Source organism: Dasypus novemcinctus, chromosome X (genome assembly GCF_030445035.2).
Source record: "Dasypus novemcinctus isolate mDasNov1 chromosome X, mDasNov1.1.hap2, whole genome shotgun sequence".
Classification (NCBI taxonomy): domain Eukaryota; kingdom Metazoa; phylum Chordata; class Mammalia; order Cingulata; family Dasypodidae; genus Dasypus; species Dasypus novemcinctus.
This window is the reverse complement of record NC_080704.1, coordinates 183037016-183056761: the sequence shown is the minus strand read 5'-3', so window position 1 is coordinate 183056761 and position 19746 is coordinate 183037016. Positions and strand designations below refer to the sequence as shown.

The 19746-nt window shown below is 43.8% G+C and overlaps 1 pseudogene; it reads right to left on the bottom strand.

Moving 5' to 3' along the window:
• Positions 1–3575: 3575 nt before the first annotated feature.
• LOC101411458 (melanoma-associated antigen 10-like) overlaps positions 3576–19746 on the bottom strand; it is a 30797-nt pseudogene continuing 14626 nt past the window's right edge.

The following is a 19746-nucleotide window of genomic DNA, read 5'->3' as shown; positions in this document are numbered from 1 at the left end:
AAATTGGAATAATAAAAAATAATAAAATATATAAAATTAAAAAGAAAAAAAAGGTCAATGGAAAATTGCAACAACCCAATCCAAGCAGGATTAGCAATGGTCCAGATCTTTGAGAATGAATGTTTGGGTCACCCCACCAGGCAAAAAACCATGGCCAGCTGACATGCTTGCTGAGGGTAACAGGACCGTGGAATGGGTAGTGGAAGAAGGTAGTGATAAATATGAACTTTGTCCACGTGACCAGTTACAGAAATGAGAACTGTAATGGTCATGAATCTTTCTTCCTTGTTCCATTATGAATATGATTCTATTTGTACAAATACAAATTTGTATTTGTACAAAACGAATTTCTTTGTTTTCTTCCCCAACTTTTTTCCTTATCATACAAGTTGTATTAGTTTCATGTCATATAATATTCAAGGATGTCAAGTTTAAGAGTAATATTACCCAAGAACTTGCACCCTATTCTGTAAGTAATTAATGCATTTCTGTTTGTATTCAGGAGTGCTGGATATTTTTAGGTGGATATATATATATATATATATATATATATATATACATGAATGTTTGTTACTGTTTTTACTTAGAGATTAAGGATGGTTTCAGATAATGTGTATGATCGCTGAGTTGACGAGGTGTGGACTGTGATGGTGAGGTTGATGAAGCTAAGGCTAATGTGTCACCTTGGCCAGGTAATTATGTCCAGGTGTACGGTCAAGCAAGCACTGGAGTAATTGTAATACAAGGATATTTATGGATTTAGGTCATCGATGAGTTTACTACATAAATGGCTAATTACATCTGCATCAAGCTAGGAGACTGCCATCAGCAATGAGTGATATTTTATCCAATTATTTGAGCACCTTAAAGGGGGAAATGATTTCAGCATTCAGAGAATTTCCCATCTCATGTTTGGACAGCCAACATCTCCCAGCAACTCACTAAGGACCTTAATTGGACTTTCATCTGAGCCCCTGGTTTTCAGCCTGCCTTTGGAAAATGGACTTGTGTATCCCCACAGTCACATGACTCTTATAAAATCTCATGCTATTAACAGATATCTCCTGCTGATTCTGTTTCCCTAGAGAACCCTCATACACCCTGGCACAAAGCCCAGCATACATTGGATGCTCATTGCATGGCAGTTCTATTATTATTTTTAACCCAGACCCCACCATTGTCTCTTCTTGAAATTTTATCTGGGATATCTCAGCAAATATGCTGTCTGATACAATGTGGAAAACCAACTCATAGAAAAATGCTGCTTTGCAAATGCCAGTAAACTTTCCCTCTTTGAGCATTATTATTTTAATTTGGATGGGGAGAGGTGACATCTCCAACTGTATTCATATCAAAGCTCCTAGAACATGAACCGAGGACCAATGTCTTTCTCTTTCCCAGCTGCTCTTCCACCCAAACTGCTATTTCCATTCATTTCACTCCCATGCAAAACTCTGTTCCTTGCTTAAAGTTGGCCAAATTACACTCAATATCACCTAATAAAAATGTGCTTTAAATGAAGGGGCTCTGCCTCTCCTAGTCCAGGGAAAGGAGTTGGAGCCTAGTGGCTTCTGGGCAACAACTCAAGGGTGAGTCCCCATTATCTCTCAGGAAATTCTGGCACGTGATGTGTATAAAGCACCCAGTTCCTGCAAAGTGTTCATTTATTCTGGGACACGAGTGCAGGCCACCTTCCACACCTACCCCAGGTGGAGAATTCTCTCTCAGTTGACCAGCATGCTGCCCTGAACAAGAATGTCGCCCCGTGCAGGAGTGGCAGCTGACTCAGAGAGCTGGCACAGCAAGATGATGCAACAAGAGACACAAAGGTGTGACAATGAGAAGATGTAGCAGAACATGGAGTTGAGGTGGCGCAAGAGAGAGATTGCCTTTCTCCCACTACGGAAGTTCTCAGGATCGGATCCTGGAAACACCTAATGAGAATACAAGCAGACACAGAAAGAACAGAGCGACTGGACACAGAGAGCAGTCAATGGAGTGGGGAGGAGGGGGGAGAAATAAATAAATAAAAATAAATCTTTAAAAACAAACAAACAAAAGTAACTGCCCAGAGCTGTTTTCCAAGCTTGGCTTTGCTCTCACATCTGAGACACACCAAGAAGTCTGGCCCTGCCAGCACCAGGATTAATTATGTGAACTCCCACCAAAGCCCCAAACTGTCATGCCTCAGAGCACCTCCACTAGCCTGCTCTCCTCTGTAGCCCTCATCCCATCACTCCTCCTCAGACTGTTCTTCACGTTGAGCTGATGCTTGGCCATCAGCCTTATATGATTGTTCATCCTACACCCTACCATGCTTAGGGGTGAGGTGTGTCTGACTTGCCCTGGTCCCCCACTACTCACAGTGCCTCCCAAAGAGCAGATGCTCACCTTATATTTAGGGAATGAATGAGCCAGTGAGCAGGGAGTCTCATTGACCACAATTTCTAATACATTCTCGAATATGCCAAGTCAATCCAGGTAAACAGTTTTTATTTTTACATAACAGACCTCAAAGGAATAAATAAAACAAGAAATATCAATATTGTTCTCTTTCTTTTTTATTTAAAAATTATTTAAGTATATGACTCATACCTGAGCATACTTAAACAATAAGTGTATTGTAATAGACGTGAACTTAAAAAATAAACTTCTATAACATCATAAAGAGCTCCCATACCTCACCCTACCACAAATAATTTGCCTTGTTGTTAAATATTTTAACTATGATTAAAGAGCATCCTCAAAATGTTACTACTAACCAAAGTAATTTTCATCCAACCCACCCTATCATTTTGATTTTTATGTCATTTATACATGAACATACATAAAGTATATAGTAAAAGTTGTAAACTTACAAAGCATGCATAACATCATACAGGGGTTCCATACATCAACCCTTCACCAACGCCTTGCATTGTCATGAGACATTTGTGACAAATTATGAAAGAACATTGTCAAAATCTTACTAATTATAATCCCATAAGGTAGCAAAACAATCCTACACATGTACAGAATTCCCAAAAAACACCTCTTTATCAACACACTACACCATGGTGGAACATTTTTACAGACTATGAGATAATATCATTCGATCAGGGCCATAGTGTATATTTGACACACATTTTCCATACTCCCCATTATCAAAACAATTCTTCTCTAATTGAAGCAAGAATATGACCCTATCTATTTTACTGCTCAGTTCTTTCAAATTTCCAAGAAAATTCCCATTCTGATGTATATCTTGTTCTAGATCATAAAATCAAAGTGGAAAGTTTCCCAGTTTCTTTTCAAACTATTAGTACTCTTACCCTTCCACTGGATAATCAGCAATAAATGTGTGCTCAATGTTATCTATAAACTTAGAATGTAAAACCAAGTTAAACTTTTACTTAAACGAACAGCATTTGAAAAATATCAAGAAGAAACGAAAGGTAAAACTCCAGGTGACCCCTATATTCTGGGGTCACAAAGGCATTATACACAGTGTTCCCCAGCCCCAGCCTGGCCCTCCACTCCTTAGACAGCTGACTGCCATGTTCAGCCAGGGTCTGAGGACTCGGCCTCAGGCTTCACTAGGGGTAAGGGAGGTTGCTGGAGGAGGGCCCAGAAATTGCCCTGCTCATGGCTCTGTCTTCCTCATCCCTCAAAACTTCCTCATACAATGTTGGAAAGGTACTGAGGACAGGACCATAGACCTTGGCTAAACCCTCCAAGACCTTTATCCTTCTGGCTTTGGCATGGGCCCTGGGACCCCAGGCACGCAGGCTCACTCCCAGGCACCTGCTGGTACTCCAGGTACTGTTCCCGCACCCAGTTTCTGGTGAGGAGCTTTCTGGGCTCCCTGCAGCTGAAGAGCTTCCTCCCTGGATACACCCCCATCACACTCAGAAATTCCCAGATCTCCGTCTCAGGGATGCAATTGTCTTCCAGGAAGATCACACCCAGAACCATCACCAGGAGGCCGGTCTTGGGCATGCTATGACCATCACTCAGGGTCCCATCGTAGGTGAGGCCCAGCATGCTGCAAGGACATAGCACTGGCCGGCGGGATCCACTTTCTTCACATCGATACCAAAGACCAGCTGCAGGCACTCAGAGGCTTCCCCAAAGATCACTGAGAAGTGGTCTTTTTGGTTTTGGATGACAGCCTCCAGCATTTCTGCCCTAGTAAAGGGCTCCTTCATTCAATATTTGACGAGCAGGAATGTCACCATTTCAGCCACCTTATCACCAATTTCATCTCTGAGCAAGGACTCAGCATCTGGCTGGAGCTGCGAGGTGCCTGGACTCTCCTTTCCTTGGCGGCTAGAGCCTTGATCTGACAGGCTCCATGGAGCAGCTGCCTGGGCAGAGGAGCAGGAGTAGGCGCTCTGAGGACCCTGGGGAGTACTCGGCATCTCAGCAGCAGAAACTTCCTCCAGGTTGCCTGGAATAAGAAAAGAGGTAAAGAAGGAAGAGCAGAAGAAGGGGGAAAAGACCTCCTCCTCAGTCCCTGGAACCTGTGCACCCACTGGTCCTGGGTTTCACTTTGGGCTTGAAGGCCTTCCTCAAGCTTGCAGGCCTAACTCTTCTGACCACTAGGCATGATGACTCTTGTTGGTGGTGGCAGACAGGAATGTGGGCAGGAGGGTGGATGCTGGGCCCACAGGCCTGAGGGAGGAAAGGAGAGTGTGAGAGGACTCAGCTGGTAAATTCAACCTTGTAGGTTTGGACAAAGGCTGACTTACAGGTCTTCCCGAAAGTCTTTTTCAGAAGTCTTCTCCTGTCCTCCTGGTGGACCTATACCCGAAGAACCTGAGGGAGGAAATGAGACAGTTTCTTCCTTTCAGCCACTAGCACAGACAAAGGCTTCCAAGGCCTAGATAAGGCAGGTGGTTCCCGGCATTGTGGGGTCCCCTCTGTTGGGGAGGGGGGCTGTTGTTCAGGTTCAGGGGCATGTGAACCTCACCTTGTTTCCTGGCACTGCCTGGGCCTCCTCTCAGCTGACTTGAGGACACCTGCCTCAGACCACAGCCCTCTCCCCCAGTTCCTGGAGCCTGTAGAGGAATTGAGGGGGGCCTCAGGGTGCAGAGTGCAAACTCAGGCCTGGGCCTTCTGGCTTGACAGGAGAGGCAGTGTGGACTCTGGGGTCCCTGTTGTTCCTCAATGGATGGTACACTTGGTGTTCACTTTTCCCCTGACAGGGCCTGGACCCACCTTTCTCTTTCCCTGAGAGAAAACTCTCAGAATATAAACCACATCACTGAAACTGAAGAAAAGAAGTGAGGAGACCCTACAACCATCTACACCTGCCCAGGGCCTTACAAGGGTGACAGCAAGGGCTGGCTGAACACAATGAGGTTCCATGTCTGAGATGAGGGTCCCCTCAATCCTTGCCTTGAGGCCTGGCAAGGCCTCTTTCCATTTACCTGAGGCCACCCCCCTTAAACCAAGTTCCCACCTCCATGTGACCCTGAAGGAGGATGTGAGGAACTCCACATCCAGCTGCTGTGCATCAAGACCTCTCTTTTCTGATAGAAGGGGCAGGGAAGCCTGGGCTCCCACATGTTCTGGCACATGCTTGGAGTGGTCCCCTCTTTTGACTTATGGGCTCTTACCTTGACTCCCTGCAGAACCTGGGCCACCTCCCTCAGCTGAGCTGTCGTTGCTCCTCAGATCAAGGTCCACTTGTTCCTGCGACACCTGAGAAAAAAGTGAGAAGGTCCATATTCTCCCAGTGCTACAGCAGGGGCTGGGCCCCTTCTATTGTGTGCAGGGGCCTCAGACCTCTCCTGGATTATTCATTCTTGGCTCCTGGCAGGGGCTTTATACCCCTCTGCTTACTTGATGTTGCTCCTCAGATTAGGACCTGCACCCTACTGTGGGGTGCCACTGCCATACAGCCCTGCTTGGTTTGTCCCAGGGCTGGTGGGGATGAGTTCCTTGGGCTTGTGTCTTCTGCTGTTGGAGGTCCCTTTGTTCCCCTCTAAGGGTCTTCACCTTGTCTCCTGGTATATCCTCGACTGCGACCTCTGCTGACCCCTCTCAAACAAAACTCCTCCCTTCCCAGAAACCCAGGAGACAAAAGTGACAGGGTACCACATCTGAAGACCCACATCCAATGTCCCCCAGGGTGACGGCAGGGGCAGGGTGTGCTGGGGCTACCTGTCACAGGACCTGGGATGCTCCCTCAGCTGCCTGGGGCTTCCTGGCCTGACAGCAGGGAATGTGTGGACTGCGACTGTGTCTTTTAGGATGCAAGGTGGTCCCTCTTCTGCTGACCTGAGGCTGCCCTCTGAGCAAACCTTCCTCTCTCAGACCCCCAAGGCAGAACTCAGGAAGCACCACATCCAGTCATGCTGTCCGGGTGATAGCAGGGGATAGAGCTAGGGCGTTCTCTTCTAGAATGGGGGATCCCTTCACTGTTTGGCAGGGTCCTCACATGAATGTCCAGCAGAACCTTACCTCCTCTGCTGACTTGAGTCCACCTCTCTGAGCAAAGATCCCTCCCTCAGACCCCCAAGGTGGAAGTCAGGAAGTACCACATCCGTCCATGCTGCTTGGGGCTTCTGAGATTACAGCCGGGGACAAGGCTGGGGCCTTCTCTTCTAGAATTGGGGATCCCCTCACTGTTCTGCAGGGTCCTCACCTGAATGTCCGGCAGGACCTTTCCTCTTCTGCTAACCTGAGGCCACCCTCTCTGAGCAAACCTCCCTCCCTCAGACTCCTAGGGTAGAAATCAGGTGGCATACATCTGGCTACCCTGCCCTGGGTCTTCCCAGCTGACAGCAGGGAACAGGGCATGGCTGGGTCCCCTCTCTTGTAGAATGGGGTGGGTCCTGTCCATAGTACTTCAGGGTTGTAACCTTTACATCTGACTTGATTTGGAACTCCTCTCTTGGGGTGTGTGTGCCCTCACACCAAGGCTTCCCCACCTTGAGACTTCTGACCTGGCAGAATGGGGACCTCATCCTGACAGCCCTGCCCAGGGTTTGGGATCTAACAGAGCTGACAGCAGGTGCAGGGCTCAAATCTCTTCTATTCTGTGGTGGGAATTACCCTATATACTCTCTGGCTCCCCACTTTGACACGTTTCCTGCCTGGGCTCCCCAGAGCATACTGGCGGGACAGAGCTGGATTCTGAGAAGGCCCCCCTGTTCTGTGGTGGGTGGATCCCTCAATCCTCGCTCCTGAGGGCCCTCATCTTGGCTCCTTCATTAGATGCTCTGGGATACACTGCTTCCTGCCTGCTCTGGGTGTTTATCTACCTGGTTTTATTGCAGAGAATGGCTCCAGGTGCCAGGCTAGATCTTAAATGGGGTAACTGCAGTGCCTGTGACAGTTGGGGAAATGTCAGAGAAAACCAAAAAAAACACCAAAAATATGTTTTTCTGAGGTCTCTGCACAAGCCTGACTTTGATAACCTTTTGTTCTATTTGTCTAGGAGGAAAATGAAACAGTAATGGTAGTTTTAAAGATTAAAAAGAGAATCCATAATAATTTAGGAAAACTAAAATAAAGTGAAAAATAAATTGGGGTATTAAAAAATGAAAAATATCAGAAAACTTTTTTTTGATGTTTTGCCTTTCATCAGTGTAATAGTTGTACATAACCCCGTATATACAGTGGCAAGGCAATCTCTTCCATTCCTTCCTCAGGGTCTATATCCTTTTTTTTATTTTAAAATTGTTTCAGAAAAGACTTAGATCACAGTAAAGTCACATATACAATATTAGGGGCTTCCATATACCCAACATGAAACCCTTTTCTCCCTTCCCCAGCAATAATCTATCACATGTGGATATTATAGTTGTTAGAGCCAATGTACCGATATTGAAAACATAGCTACTAACAATGGTGCCATTATGGTTTACATTATGGTTTAAATTTTAGATTATGCATGCTTACAAATTTTTGGTGCAATTTATCATGACCTGTATCCATCATTGCATGAACTTGTGGAACTTCCATTGCCCCTGAGTTACCCCCTCCTCCATCTATTCTGTTCCTCTCTCCCCCTCCCCTCGGGTTCCACAGTGACAACCAAGCTTCACTGCTTGGAGGACAAGATTAATAAATACTTGTAACAATGCTGAGAGTTTGACACATGAGTCTGTCCTCCCTCATTTGAACCCACCCATGCTCTCAAGAGACATCCTCTCCTCAGTTTGAGAACATCAGGCCTCCCCAGGTTGGGGGCACAACACCTTCAAGCTCATTGTATGGGTCTTCACCATCTGATATACTAGGACAAGATGAGCACTCATACACTCCCTAGAAGGCTGTGCCAGGTGCACCCTGTGCCAGATAGCCCCCATCAAACACCTTAAACAAGTAACCCATCCGTATTATATTTCTAAAGAGTTTTCTCAACATTATATTTCAACCATGTACCTGACAATCACTTGTGTTTGCCTGGTCCCCCCCAACCCTCCCCCCAATTCCACGGATCATCTGACCCATCCTCCCAACCTTAGCTCCACTAAAGCCTGCAAAGTCCCACCCGATAGTATCCATATGCCCCCATCTTACCCCTTCACTGCACAACTACTTACCTCGAATTTTTCATGGATTTCACCTACTAATTGAATTTGGCAATATATTAGGTTTCATTTTGAAGAAATCATGGATCACAAAGGGGTTCAACTATCGCAGGTGAGGAGTACTGCTGTGGGGTTTCATTACACATGGGTGAGAGGGAGTTCTCCAGGGAATGTATATAAGGTATATAAATATGTTTGGATATTCACTGAGTATTGTCATAGTAGGTAGAGTTACACACTACCTACTGTGTATTTTTTAACACAGTTGGTAGTGGGTAACTACCTGCTGTTACATTTTTTAATGTAACATTTTGTGCGATCTATGTATCTTTTAAAAAGACAATAAAATTTAAAAATTTTAAAAATAAGCTACCTAAAAAAAAAGGTTTATGTTTAACTGAAAAGGCTGATCTCATGACTTAAGGAGGGCCTGAGTCTATCCAATATTCCATTGACTATACACATAATTTCAGGAAAGAATAGCTACCCTTAGTATGCATGATTCAGTCTGATACTATTCTACTTCCATTGCATTCTTTATATTTTATTAAAATGATAATATTTAAAAAGGAAGCCCTGACAAATTGGATTAGTTTCTTGGCTGCTCAAACAAGTACCATAGAAGAGGTTGGCTTAACAACAGTAATTTATTGGCTCATGGTTTCAGAGGCTAAAAGGCTGGCTTTTTCCCAGGGTTGGTATCTTCTCGGTGGCTGGCAATCTTTGGTATTCCTGGCTTTTCTGTCACAGGGCAATATATGTGGCAATGTCTTCTTTCCCCTCTTAATTTTGTTGACTTCCAGCTTCTGGCTGCTCCCCATGGCTTCTCTTTGTGCATCCAATTTCCTCTACATATAAGCCATGCTGGATTAAAGCCCACCCTCATTCATTTGGGCACAATGTAACTAATAACACCTTCAAAGGTCCTATTTACAAATCACTCTACACCCACAGGGCCTGGGGTTGGTGCCTGAATATGCCTTTTGTAGGAGTTATGAGTCAATCTCCAATACTCACTGTATTAGTCAGCCAAAAGGATGCTAATACAAAATACCAGAAATCTGTTGGCTTTTATAAAGGGTATTTATTTGGTGTAGAAGCTTACAGTTACCAGGCCATAAAGCATAAATTAATTCCCTCACAAACTTCTTGCCACAGGTTGGAGCAAGATGGCTGCTGATGTCTGCAAGGGTTGAGGCTTCCTCTTCCTCTCAAGGATCTGTGGTCCCAGCTTCTTCCAATCTCAACCATAGGCTGGGACAATTTTATTCTCCCCCTGGGGCTCTTTTCTCCCTGGGCTCAGCTGCTCTACTCTGTCTGTAAAGTCAGCTATAAACTCTCAGTCGAGCAGCTCGTGTCTCTTCCCAGGGCCTCTGCTGTGTCTCATGTAGCATTCTCTCTTTCCTTATGTATCTGCTTCTTTATGTATTTACTTCCCAGGGCTCCAGAATTAAACTCCAACCAACTCCTCTGCCATGTTGTTTTCTCTTTGAGTCCCCTCCCACCAAGGGGGCAGAGACTCGCTGTCATACTAGAATGGGCCAATCAAAGCCCTAATCATAATTTAATCAATTAAGAGTGAAACCTCTGAATCCAATACAATCTAACATGCCCAGAGGAACAGACCTGTTCACAAACATAATTCAATATCTATTTTGGAATTCATAAATAATATCAAACTTCTACACCCACTAAAGTAATTAAGTGGTTTTAGGTGGTTATTGGCACACTCTATCCAATCATACTGCCTCAATTAACCCTATATTTCCTGCCTTTCTGGTATCACTCCCTTGGCTACTGCCTTCTGTGTTCTGAGGTCCTGACTCAGATTTCTGCACTGAAGCAGGGGCAGAAGATTAAAAGTCTACTGAGGGAAGTGGATGAGGTTCAAGTGATAAGGCCTCTTCCTACCATATGGGAGGACCCTGGTTTGATCACTTTGACCTTCAGGCAAAAAAAAGGAAGTGTGCCTGCATGGTGAGCCAGTGCCCATGTGGTGAGCTGAGTGCCTCTGCAAGTGCCCGTGTGGTGAGTGAAGTGCCCATGTGAGTGCCCATGAGGTGAGCCAGTGTCCATGCAGTTAGCCAGTGCCTGCACAAGTGAGTCACACACCAAGATGATGATGCAACAAAAGAGAGACAAAGGGGGCAAGATGGTGGCTGAGTGAGCTTACCTGATAATATCTCCTGCAAAGAAGCAGCTGGGCAGCGCTGTAGGTTCTTCGGGACCAGACTGTTTCAGGATTTTTGCAGGACAGGAGGTGTCTGGACATCGATTTGGTGGGAAGTGAACTCAACCAGCAATAAGAAATTAGAATAAGAAGAACAAAGTGACAAACAGAAGATATAACACTTATGCAAAAACAACAGCTAATTAATCTCCAAGACTTGACAAAGAAGCTAAGGAACTGATTAAACCCGTCAAGATAAAATGATGACCAGACAGCAACAAAAATCTACAAACCAAACCAGTAATCAGGAAAACATGGCTGAATCCAATCAACAAACTAAAAATCAGGAAGGGGAGCAGAACTTCGCACAAGTAATGAAAGATCTCAGAACATTTATTACCGACAAAGTTAATGAAGTAAAGGAAGAGATTAGCAACATGAAGACAACACTTGGAAGGGAAATTGCAGACATACGCAAAAAGATAACAGATATGATGGGAATGAACACCAGAGTTCAAGAAATCAAAAATACACTTGCAGCAAATATCAGCAGACTAGAAGAGGCAGAGCAGAGAATTAGTGATGTGGAAGACAGTACATCGGAAATCAAACAGATAGTAGAATTGGTGCGGCGGCTTGCTCGGTCGGTAGAGGTGGGGTCTGGCTGCGGACGAGGGGTCGGTCCAGCTCTGGATGAGGGGTTGGTCCCACTTGGGACGAGGGGTCGGTCCCGCTTGGGACGAGGGGTCGGTCCGGCAGCAGACGAGGGATCGGTCTCACAAGGGGTTGCGCGGTTTGGCTGACGGGGTCGCCCGGCGAAGCCGGCGACGAAGGGGTCGCCCGGCGAAGCTGGCGACGAACTGGGGACAAGGGAGGCCAGGCCCTTGTCGGGGGCTCTCAGGACTGGAGGGCGCACGGCAGAAGAACTACCGCGGAGACAAGGTAAACACGCAAGTCCACTTTACTGAGGGAGAGGCAACAGTTTTATAGGGGCTGGGGAAGGCTGATTGGTCGAAGCCACGCCCTGTTCTGATTGGTTGCCGGCGAAAGGTCAGTGGGCGGTACTGGATGGGGGAGGGGTGGTGGTTAGGGATTGGCTGTCGCTGTTGCTGGGGGAAGGGGCAGGGTTTAGGGATTGGTGGCTGCTGTTGCTGGGGTGGAGGGCAGACTTGAGTTTCCCGCCCACGCCTGGCTGTTGCTGCTGTCGGGGGAAGGGAAAAGGGCGGGCCGGATTTTTCCGCCCACACCTGGCTGTTGCTGCTGTCGGGGGAGGGGAAAAGGGCAGACTGGAATTTTCTGCTGTGCGCCTGCGCAGGGAGAAGGAAGAAGAAGGGTGCCGCCCCACAAGGCATCGGGTGGCGCCATCTGGGAGGAGGGGCGGCCGCGGAAGCATGGCTGCCGAGAAGGGGAGACCCGAGGGCACTCTGTACCCATGCCGAGCTTCCTTCAGGGGTGGCGGTGAGTCCGACCAGCCACCCTATTATGGGGGCAGCGGAATTAGGCCTACCGTGGCCGCTCCCCTGCCAGGCCAGCAAACCACACTTCAGCCCAAGGGGTGACCACAAATTGGTCGATAAAAACATAGAAAAAATCTAGCTAGGACTTAGGGACCTGTATGATAATGCAAAAGGCTCAAAAATACGTATTAGAGTCATTTCAGAAGGAGAAGAGAAGGGAAAGGGGTCAGAAGGAGTGTTGGAGGAAATAATGGCTGAAAACTTCCCAAATCTTCTGAAAGAGACAAATGTACATATCCAGGAAGCACAGCGCACCCCACTGGTCATAAACCCCAACAGGCCCACCCCAAGACATATACTTGTCAAATTATCCAATGCTCAAGACAAAGAGAAAATCCTAAAAGCAGCAAGAGAAAAGAAAACCATCACATACAAGGGAAGCTCCATAAGATTAAGTGCTGATTTTTCATCTGAAACCATGGAGGCAAGAAGGCAGTGGTATGATATAGTCAAGGTACTAAAGGGAAAAAAATTTCCAACCAAGAATACTCTATCCAGCTAAACTAGCATTCAAAAATGATGGAGAGGGACATGGAGCTGCCCTGGATGGTGCTTCAGGGCCAATCACTGGACATTGTAAATCCTCACAGGGCCCACTGGATGGAATGGGGGAGAGTGTGGGCCATGGTGTGGACCATTGACCATGGGGTGCAGGGATGCCCAGAGATGTACTTGCCAAATGCAATGGATGTGTCATGATGATGGGAGGGAGTGTTGCTGGGGGGGGAGAGGTGGGGTCGGGGTGGTAGGGTTCAATGGGACCTCATATATATATATTTTTAATGTAATATTATTACAAAGTCAATAAAAAAATAATGGAGAATTCAAAATATTCACAGATAAACAGAAACTGAAAGAGTATGCCAACAAGAAACCTCCCCTTCAAGAAATTCTAAAGGGAGTTCTGCAGGAAGAAAGGAAATAACAAGACAGGCAGAGTTGGAGGAGAGTGTAAGAGCAACAAAAAAGACAAAAAGAGAAGGAAAAAAATGCAAACAAAATATGACAAACACAAATCCAATCAAAATATGGCTAACATAAATAATTCCTTGAAAGTAATAACACTGAGTGATGAATCTGGACTCAGATGGGATCTCTCTTCATAAGACTTTCATGCTAATGTGCTGGAGGTGCAGTTAGTGTCGGGGTTTAAGATATATTTAGGGGATTTGAATCTCTGGACTGACAATGTGATAGCCAGGTCCTGAGCCTCAACAGACTCCAGCACCTACAATCTGATTTATTGGACTCAACACACTCAGCTAAGATGGAGTTGAAGAAGGACAACCACCACACCATGGAGCCTAGAGTGATTACAACTGAAAGTGGGAGGATTGCATCCAGCATCCATGTGGAATCTGAGCCTCCTCTTGACATAGAGGTGCAATGGACACAACCAATCCAATGTCCACATAGAAAAGGTGGCATTGGATTGGGAAAAGTAGACATGATGGCTGATGGGTATGGGGAAAGGCAGGAAGAGATGAGAGGTGGAGGCATCTTTGGGACATGGAGCTGCCCTGGATGGTGCTTCAGGGGCAATCACCGGACATTGAAAATCCTCACAGGGCCCACTGGATGGAATGGGGGAGAGTATGGGCCATGATGTGGACCACTGACCATGTGGTGCAGAGGTGCCCAAAGATGTACTTGCCAAATGCAATGGATGTGTCATGATGATGGGAAGGAGTGTTGCTGGGGGGGAGGGGAGAGGTGGGGTGGGGGTGGTGGGGTTGAATGGGACCTTATATATATATTTTTTTTAATGTAATATTATTACAAAGTCAATAAAAAAAAAAGAAAGTAATAACACTGAATGTCAACGGATTAAACTCACCTAACAAAAGATTCAGACTGGGACTTTGGATAAGTACTTTGGACCCATCTATATGCTGTCTACAAGAGACACATCTTAGACCCAGAGATTCATGGAGGCTGAAAGTGAATGGCTGGAAAACAATCATACAAGCAAACAATAACCAAAAAAAAGGCAGGAGTAGCTATATTAATATCAGACAAAATAGACTTTAAATGCAAAACAATTGTGAGAGACAAAGAAGGATACTACATTTTAGTGAAAGGGACAATCTGTCAAGAAGATCGAACAATCATAAATATTTATGCTCCTAACAAGGGCGCCTCTAAATATGTGAGGTAAACGGTGGAAAAACTAAGTGAAAGAATAGCTGCATCTACAATTATAGTGGGGGATTTTAATACACCACTATCAACTCTCGACAGAACATCTCAAAAGAGAATCACTAAAGAAACAAAATATTTGAACAGTATATTAGAGGAGCTGGATCTAATAGACATATATAGATAATTACACCCAAACATAGCAGGATATACATTTTTCTCAAGCGCACATGGATCATTCTCCAAGGTAGACCATATGCTAGGCTACAAAGAAAGGCTTAATGGATTCAGAAAGATCGAAATCATACAAAACAATATTTCTGACCACAGTGGAGTGAAGCTGGAAATTTGCAAGGGACAGAGGCCCAGATTTCAAACCATGATTTGGAAATTAAACAGCACACTCTTAGAAAAACAGTGGGTCAAAGAGGCAATCTCAAAAGAAATCAATGACTACCTTGAAACAAATGATAATGATAACACAACATACCAAAATTTATGGGATGTAGCAAAAGCAGTACTGAGAGGGAAATTTATAACCATAAATTCATATATCAAAAAAGAAGAACGAGCAAAAATTGAAGAACTGCACCTTTGAAGGAATTAGAAAAAAAACAACAAAGTAATCCAACAGGAAGAAGAAGGAAGGAAATAACAAAGATAAGAGCAGAACTAAATGAAATAGAAACTAAGAAAGCACTTGAAAAGATAAACAAGACCAAGAGCTGGTTTTTTGAGATCAACAAAATTGACAAAACTTTAGTGAGACTAACAAAGAAAAAAAGAGAGAAGATGCAAATACACAAAATAAGAAATGAGAAAGGCGATATCACCACTGACCCCACAGAAATAAAGACTATCATAAGAGGATACTTTGCAAAACTATATTCCAACAAAAATGACAGTTCAGAGGAAATGGACAAATTCCTAGAAACACATAAACAGCCCATATTGACGAAAGAAGAAATAGATGATCTTAACAAACCAATCACAAGTAAAGAGATAGAATCAGTCATTAAAAACTTCCCAACTAAGAAGAGCCCAGGGCCAGACGGCTTCACAGGTGAATTCTACAAAACATTCTGGAAAGAACTAACACCAATCCTGCTGAAACTATTCCAAAAAATCGAAACAGAAGGAACATTGCCTAACTCCTTCTATGATGCCAACATTACCCTAGTACTCAAGCCAAACAAAGACACCACAGGACAGGAAAATTACAGACCAATTCCTCTAATGAACCTAGATGCAAAAATACTTAACAAAATACTTGCTAATCGTATTCAACAACACAGTAAACGAATTATACACCACAACCAAGTGGGATTTATTCCAGGTATGCAAGGATGGTTCAACATAAGAAAATCAATCAATGTAATACACCATATAAACAGATTGAAGGAAAAAAATAACATGATTATATCCATAGATGCAGAAAAAGCATTTGACAAAATACAGCACCCTTTCTGGATAAAAACACTCCAAAAGATCGGAATACAAGGAAATTTTTTGAACATGATAAAGAGTATATATGAAAAATCTACAGCCAACATTGTTTACAATGGAAAAATCCTAAAATCCTTCCCTCTGAGCTCAGGAACAAGACAAGGATGCCCATTGTCTCCCCTTCTCTTTAACATTCTCTTAGAAATACTTGCTTGAGCACTGAGGCAAGAACCAGATATAAAAGGCATTCAAATTGGAAAGGAAGAAGTCAAAATTTCACTATTTGCAGATGACATGATCCTTTACATAGATAACCCTGAGAGATCTACAACAAAGCTTCTAGAACTCATAAATGAGTTTAGTAAAGTTGCAGGTTATAAGATCAATGAGCAAAAATCAGTAGCATTTCTGTGCACCAATAATGAGCAAGATCAGGAGGAAAGCAAGAAACAAATACCATTCACAATAGTAAATTAAAAAATCAAATACTTAGGAATAAATTTAACTAAAGATGTAAAAATCTTATACACTGAGAACTAATCAAGACTGTTCAAGGAAATCAAAGAAGACCTAAATAAATGGAAGAATATTCCTTTTTCATGGATAGGAAGACTAAATATTATTAAGATGTCTATCCTACAAAAATTGATCTAAACAGTCAATGCAATCCCAATAAAAATCAACACAGCCTTCTTTAAGGAACTAGAAAAACTAACTATGAAATTTATTTGGAAAGGAAAGGGGCCCCAAATAGCCAAAGACATATTGAAAAACAAAAATGAAATTGGAGGAATCACACTACCTGACTTCAAAACATACTACAAAGCTACAGTAGTGAAAACAACATGGTATTGGCATAAGGAGAGACACACAGACCAATGGAATCTATTTGAAAGTTCTGATATAGAACCTCATATATATAGCCATATAATATTTGATAAAGCCACCAAACCCTCTCAACTGGGAGAGAATGGCCTATTCAACAAATGGGGCCTGGAGAACTGGATAGCCATATGTAGAAGAATGAAAGAGGATTACCATCTCACACCTTATACAAAGATCAACTCAAGATGGATCAAAGATCTAAATATGAGAGCCAAGACCATAAAGACCTTGGAAAGCAGTGTAGGGAAACATCTACAGGACCTTGTAATAGGAAATGGCTTCATGAATATCACACCAAAAGCACGAGCAGCAAAAGAACTAATAGATAAATGGGACTTCCTCAAAATTAAAGCCTTCTGCACCTCAAAGGATTTTGCCAAGAAAGTAAAAATGGACCCCACACAATGGGAGAAAATACTTGGCAACCATATATCTGATAAGAAACTTATAATTTGCATATATAAAGAACTCCTATATCTTGAAAATAAAAAGATAAACAACCATTTAAAAAATGGGGAAAAGATTTAAACAGACACTTCTCCAAAGAAGAAATACAAATGCCTAAAAAGCACATGAAAAAATGCTCCAAATCTCTAGCTATCAGGGAAATGCAAATCAAAACTACAATGAGATACCATCTTACTCCCATAAGATTGGCAGCTATGAAAAAAACCAGAAGAATACAAATGCTAGAGAGGATGTGAAGAAAGTGGAACACTCATCCACTGCTGGTGGGAATGCAGAAGAAGCCAACCATTCTGGAGGACAGTTTGGCGGTTTCTCAAAAAACTAATCATAGATTTGCCATATGACCCAGCAATACCACTGCTGGGTATATACCCAGCAGAACTGAAAACAAGGACAGAAACCGATATATGTACACCAATGTTCGTAGCAGCATTGTTCACTATCGCCAAAAGTTGGAATCAACCCAAATGCCCATCAGCAGATGAGTGGATCAATAAAATGTGGTATATACATACAATGGAATACTACTCGGCTGTAAGAACAAATACACTACAAACACACGTGATAACATGGATGAATCTTGAGAACCTTATGTTGAGTGAAGCAACCCAGGCATTGTAGGACAAATACTACATGACCTCAATGATACGAAATAAGCAAGCTGCCTCAGAGAGCTAGAGACTGGAAAATAGGCTTACAGGAAATCAGGGGGTGGAGGAAGGATGTGAGCCGACGTCTTCAGGGGTGGAATTTATGATGAGCTGGCGGTAAGTATGAACACAAAGAAGAGATAAAATGGGGGCAAGGGGTAGCCTTTGGGTGGGGCTTTGCGGATTTGAGGGGGGCTGGGGATAACTGGATGGGTAATATTGCCCAAAAAGGGGGGGAGGGAGGGGCAACATACGAACACAGGAGAGTGTCAGGTGTTGGTTGAGATTAAAATGCTGAGAAATTCATATCAAAATATAATTAGGAGGGTTACCTGTTTAGGATGCTCAGAGGGGATGGTCTGATGCGGGATGGGCTCCTGAGGAATGTCTGAATGTTCGTTTTGCCAGAGTGGGTTGTACCATTGGGTAGAGACCCAGGTAATGAGAGTGGGGGTGGACCCACATCCTGGGGAGGACTAATGCCATCAAATAGAGGGAACTGTATCTCTCGAGAGAAAGGGTGGCTCCCAGGGCATTAGGGCAGTTGAGCAAGTCAGGCCCTCAACACTGTTGCAAGTATCTCTGGATGTGGCTCCTCGGGAAATGGAGGTTGGTTGTCACTGTGGGCCCCAAGGGGAGGGGAAAATGGATGTTCAATGGATGGAACCAAGGTAAATGTGGGGGTAAGAGAGGAGTTTCACAAGAGTACACAAGGATAGATATAAAACATGTAATATTACATGATAAACATATAGGGGATGACAGACTAATAATGTAAACCATAATGTAAAACATAGGATAACTAAAAATGTTAGAAAACTGCGTGTCCTAAAGTATGCACCACAATGTAAGCACAGATGTCACCTTGTTTGAAAGCTATTGTCTCAGAGTCTGTGCATCAGTTTAAGTAAATATGATATGAATAAGTTATAAGAATATTGCTGTGGAAGGGAAAAGGTTTTATAGTAGATGTGTGGGAGTACTGTATATTGTATATATGAATTACTGTAATCTAGGGCTCCTGTGAAGAGAAGCTCGATAATTAGGAAAAAAGAAAAGAAAAAGATAGGATGTAGAATTTTTCCTAATCAATATGTATTCTATATCTAACCTTTATTTTTTTTTATTTTTTTTATTTTTTTTATTTTTTATTGACTTTGTAATAATATTACATTAAAAATATATATGTGAGGTCCCATTCAACCCCACCCCCCCACCCCTCCTCTCCCTCCCCCCAACAACACTCGTTCCCATCATCATGACACATCCATTGGATTTGGTAAGTACATCTTTGGGCACCTCTGCACCTCATATACATTGGTTCACATCATGGCCCATACTCTCCTCTATTCCATCAAGTGGGCCCTGTGAGGATTTACAATGTCCGGTGATTACCTCTGAAGCACCATCCAGGGCAGCTCCATGTCCCAAAGACGTCTCCACCTCTCATCTCTTCCTGCCTTTCCCCATACCCTTTGTCCATTATGTCCACTTTTCCCAATCCAATGCCACCTCTTCTATGTGGACATTGGATTGGTTGTGTCCATTGCACCTCTATGTCAAGAGGAGGCTCAGATTCCACCTGGATGCTGGATGCAATCCTCCCATTTTCAGTTGTAATCACTCTAGGCTCCATGGTGTGGTGGTTGTCCTTCTTCAACTCCATCTTAGCTGAGTGTGGTAAGTCCAATAAATCAGATTGTAGGTGCTGGAGTCACCTTTAAACCCATCGCTATATTCCAATTTACTAGTAAGGGATCCTGACATTATATTGGGCTTCACTTTTCAGGAAGTTTTGGATCACAGAGTGATTCAACAACGGCAGCGGAGGAATACTGGTATAGGAATCTATTGACAGGTGATATATGGTTGACAGGGAGCTATACAGGGCATATGTCCAGGGTACATGGTAATGTTGGGATATACTCATAGTGGCAACAATTAAA